This window comes from Paroedura picta, chromosome 7 (genome assembly GCF_049243985.1).
Source record: "Paroedura picta isolate Pp20150507F chromosome 7, Ppicta_v3.0, whole genome shotgun sequence".
In the NCBI taxonomy this organism is placed as follows: Eukaryota; Metazoa; Chordata; class Lepidosauria; order Squamata; family Gekkonidae; genus Paroedura; species Paroedura picta.
This window is the reverse complement of record NC_135375.1, coordinates 87,821,343-87,826,335: the sequence shown is the minus strand read 5'-3', so window position 1 is coordinate 87,826,335 and position 4,993 is coordinate 87,821,343.

Here is a 4,993-nt window from a genome sequence, read left to right as displayed (position 1 = left end):
GTGGTGCTTTCATCCTTCCCTCTAAATATTCAGAGTCCCATTTTTGGTTTGCAAGAGTGCATGTAGAAATGTAGTGGTTTAAGGTGGTGCGAAACAGATGGGGGCAGGCAAGAATTTGCTCTTTCTGAAGATCCTTCACAATTTTGCATCATACAAATTGCTTTTTTGTGTTAACAAGGGGGAGCTATTTTGTTAAATTAATATTCAGGCCAACCTTGGATTCCCCTCCTCAAAGGAAGCATGTGTGTTGCTGAAGGGGCTCATGGGAATCGTAGTCCATGGACATCCAGAGAGCCACAATTTGGCCATCCCTGGCTGAAGAGTAGATGGGAGCTGAATCAGTTTCAGTCAAGTACAGGTTGCCGGTGGTAATAAACACAGAACTCCGGGTCTCACTTCCATGATGTCATCTTTTATGATATGCTGTGCTTAGCAAAATGGCTGCTTAACAGGCTGGGCTTGAGGCCTGACCCCTTAGTTTTGTAGTCCAGAGCACGACATTTCATTCTACCTTAAACTCTCTCCTAATTTTGCTACACGTGTTGTTATGTTGTTATGTGCGAAGTCGTGTCCGACCCATCGCGACCCCATGGACAATGATCCTCCAGGCCTTCCTGTCCTCTACCATTCCCCGGAGTCCATTTAAGTTTGCACCTACTGCTTCAGTGACTCCATCCAGCCACCTCATTCTCTGTCGTCCCCTTCTTCTTTTGCCCTCGATCTCTCCCAGCATTAGGCTCTTCTCCAGGGAGTCCTTCCTTCTCATGAGGTGGCCAAAATATTTGAGTTTCATCTTCAGAATCTGACCTTCTAAAGAGCAGTCAGGGCTGATCTCCTCGAGGACTGACCGGTTTGTTCGCCTTGCAGTCCAAGGGACTCGCAAGAGTCTTCTCCAGCACCAGAGTTCAAAAGCCTCAATTCTTTGACGCTCGGCCTTCCTTATGGTCCAACTTTCGCAGCCATACATTGCAACTGGGAAGACCATAGCCTTGACTAAACGCACTTTTGTTGGCAGGGTGATGTCTCTGCTTTTTAGGATGCTGTCTAGATTTGCCATAGCTTTCCTCCCCAGGAGCAAGCGTCTTTTAATTTCTTTGCTGCAGTCCCCATCTGCAGTGATCTTGGAGCCCAGGAAAATAAAATCTGTCACTATCTCCATTTCTTCCCCTTCTATTTGCCAGGAATTGAGAGGGCCGGATGCCATGATCTTTGTTTTCTTGATGTTGAGTTTTAAGCCAACTTTTGCACTCTCCTCCTTCACCCGCATCAACAGGCTCTTTAGTTCCACTTCACTTTCTGCCATTAGAGTGGTATCATCTGCATATCTGAGGTTGTTGATATTTCTCCCTGCAATCTTGATCCCAATTTGTGACTCCTCTAATCCCGCATTTCTCATGATGTGCTCTGCATACAAGTTAAATAGGCAAGGCGACAGTATACAGCCTTGCCGAACTCCTTTCTCAATTTTGAACCAGTCAGTGATTCCATGTTCAGTTCTCACTGTTGCTTCTTGACCTGCATATAAATTTCTCAAGAGACAAATAAGATGCTCTGGTATTCCCATCTCTTTAAGAACTTGCCACAATTTGTTGTGCTCCACACAATCAAAGGCTTTAGCATAGTCAATGAAGCAGAAGTAGACGTTCTTCTGGTACTCCCTAGCTTTCTCCATGATCCAGCGTATGTTGGCAATTTGATCTCTAGTTCCTCTGCCTCTTCGAAATCCTGCCTGTACTTCTGGAAGTTCTCGGTCCACATATTGCTGGAGCCTAGCTTGTAGGATTTTGAACATAACTTTGCTAGCATGAGAAATTAGTGCAATGGTGCGGTAGTTTGAACATTCTTTGGCATTGCCCTTCTTTGGGATTGGAATGTAAACTGACCTTTTCCAATCCTGTGGCCATTGTTGAGTTTTCCAAATTTGCTGGCATATTGAGTGTAGCACTTTTACCGCATCGTCCTTTAAGATTTTGAATAGTTCAACTGGAATGCTGTCACTACCACTAGCTTTATTGTTGCTCAGACTTCCTAAGGCCCATTTGACTTCACATTCCAGGATGTCTGGCTCCAGGTCAGTAACTACCCCATTGTGGTCATCAGGGATGTTAAGCTCGCTCTTGTATAGTTCTTCTGTATAATTTTGCCACCTTTGTTTGATCTCTTCTGCTTCTGTGAGGTCCCTACCATTTTGGTCCCTTATCATACCCATCTTTGCATGAAACGTTCTCTTCATATCTCCAATTTTCTTGAAAAGATCTCTGGTCCTCCCCATTCTATTGTTTTCTTCTATTTGCTTGCACTGTTCATTTAAGAAGGCATTCTTATCTCTTCTAGCTTTTCTCTGGAATTCTGCATTCAATTGGGTGTATCTTTCTCCCTTGCCTTTCACTTCCCTTCTCTCCTTAGCTATTTGTAAAGCTTCCTCAGACAGCCATTTTGATTTCTTGCATTTCTTTTTCTTTGGGATGGTTTTAGTTGCTACCTCTTGTACAATGTTGCGAACCTCCGTCCATAGTTCTTCAGGCACTCTGTCTATCAGATCTAATTCCTTAAATCTATTTGTCACCTCCACTGTGTATTCGTCGGGGATATGATTTAGTTCATACCTGAGTGGCCTAGTGCTTTTCCCTACTTTCTTCAATTTAAGCCTAAATTTTGCAACAAGAAGCTCATGATCTGAACCACAATCAGCTCCTGGTCTTGTTTTTATTGACTGGATAGAACTTTTCCATCTTTGGCTGCAGAGCACATAGTCAATCTGATTTCTGTGTTGACCGTCTGGTGATGTCCATGTGTAGAGTCGTCTCTTGGGTTGCTGGAAAAGAGTGTTTGCTATGACCATTGTATTCTCTTGACAAAATTCTACCAGCCTGTGCCCTGCTTCATTTTGTACTCCAAGGCCAAACTTGCCTGTTATCCCGGTTATCTTTTGGCTTCCTACTTTAGCATTCCAATCCCCCATGATGATAAGCACATCATTTTTGGGCGTTGCTTCTAGAAGGTGTTGTAGGGCTTCATAGAACTGATCAACTTCATCCTCTTCAGCAGCAGTGGTTGGGGCGTAGACCTGGATCACTGTGATGTTGAATGGTTTGCCTTGGATTCGAACTGAGATCATTCTGTCATTTTGGGGATTGTATCCCAAGACTGCTTTTCCTACTCTCTTATTGATTATGAAGGCTACTCCATTTCTTCTGCGAGATTCTTGTCCACAGTAGTATACCTGATGGTCATCTGAATTAAATTCACCCATTCCTGTCCATTTTAGTTCACTGATTCCTAAAATGTCGATGTTCAGTCTTCTCATTTCTTGTTTAACCACGTCCAGCTTGCCTTGATTCATGGATCTGACGTTCCAGGTTCCTATGGAATAAAAATCTTTACAACATCGGACTGTCTTTTCGCCACCAGTTACTTCCACAACTGAGCGTCCTTTCGGCTTTGGCCCAGTCGCTTCATTCATTCTGGTGCTACTCGTACTAGCCGTCTGCTCATCCCCAGTAGCATATTGGACACCTTCCGACCTGAGGGGCTCATCTTCCAGCGTCATATCGTTATGCCTATTGGAACTGTCCATAGAGTTTTCATGGCAAAGATACTGGAGTGGTTTGCCATTTCCTTCTCCAGTGGATCACCTTTTGTCAGAGCTCTCAGCTATGACCTGTCCGTCTTGGGTGGCCCTGCACGGCATAGCTCATAGCTTCACTGAACTACGCAAGCCCCCTTGCCACAACAAGGCAGCGATCCTTGAAGGGGGACTACACGTGTAGTTCCAGCCTATTAGAAACTGGTAACTGCAACACACTGTGTTTCTGGAACAGGGGTGCAAGTCAGAAAGATTTGGGTACTTCTCAGTTCTACAGTACCAAAGAAAACTGGAGTAGTAAAGAACTGCCTTAAATGTTTTCTTCAAAAATGCTTCCAGGATAACTGCTATACTTACTTCTACTGTGAAACAGCTTAACCACATAAAATTGGGAAAACAATTTCCTTCTCCCACAACAAAGGGGTTCACAACCTAATTTTGTCACAAGATACCTATAGAATTTTAAGAAAAAGTAGACGCTGTAATGGCTGAAATGGAAGGGGCACCTCTTTGGGTGCCCATAGAATTGGACCCCCCCGATTCAATCTTTCTGAAACTTGGTGGTTCTTTTGAGGAAAGGCTCCCGCAGCCACACTGCAAATTTGGTGTCTCTGTCACTCTTTCCCCCAAATTCAGACCAGATTTGTCCCAAGTGTCAGAATCAACACTGATTCAGGTAATTTTTGGACTGTCCAAATTGCTCTTGCATCACCTGTTTCTACTCAATTTGTTTGGTGCAATCCCGCCAATCCAGATTCCAATGGTGAGGGATAAAAGGACAGAGAAATTTTTTTCCTCCATTGGAAACAATGGAGGTCAGATGAGGGCACTTTTCGGGTGCCGATAGCATTGGACCTCCTGGTTCAATTTCAAGCCATTGCCTTCCCAGACCACGGAATAGATGGGAAGGGAAAATTTCCCTTTAACTTTAATGGCATTATAGGTTTTGGCTAAATCTAAGCCAGGGAAAGGTGCTTCAGTTTTGGGCTGAATCCAGAACAGTCAAATTATTTTTGCACATCCCTACTGATGACTCTGGCTACTGCCAGCCAGATAACAAATCTTGTCCTGTAGTAAGATATTCTAGTATTTAAAGTCTCATGCATTCCTTTGTGTGAGATCCTCAGTCTTCAGCCTTCTGCCATGACTTCTGGGTAGTAGACCAGATTCTTCTTCCCAGCTAGTGGATATTTCCTTCTTACCCTTTTATATGGGATTACAGCAGCATCCCCCAATTCTGGTGATTTTAGGTGGAGATTTTATTCAGAAACTAATCCTTTGACGAGCTTCACAGAAGCCAGTCCTAATTCTAGTTACTCTTGTCCCAGAGAGATCCATAAGGTCCCTTATGGGTTGCTGGGCTGCAGAATAGAGCATCAAAGCAAAAAATCAAAAGCAAAATTATAT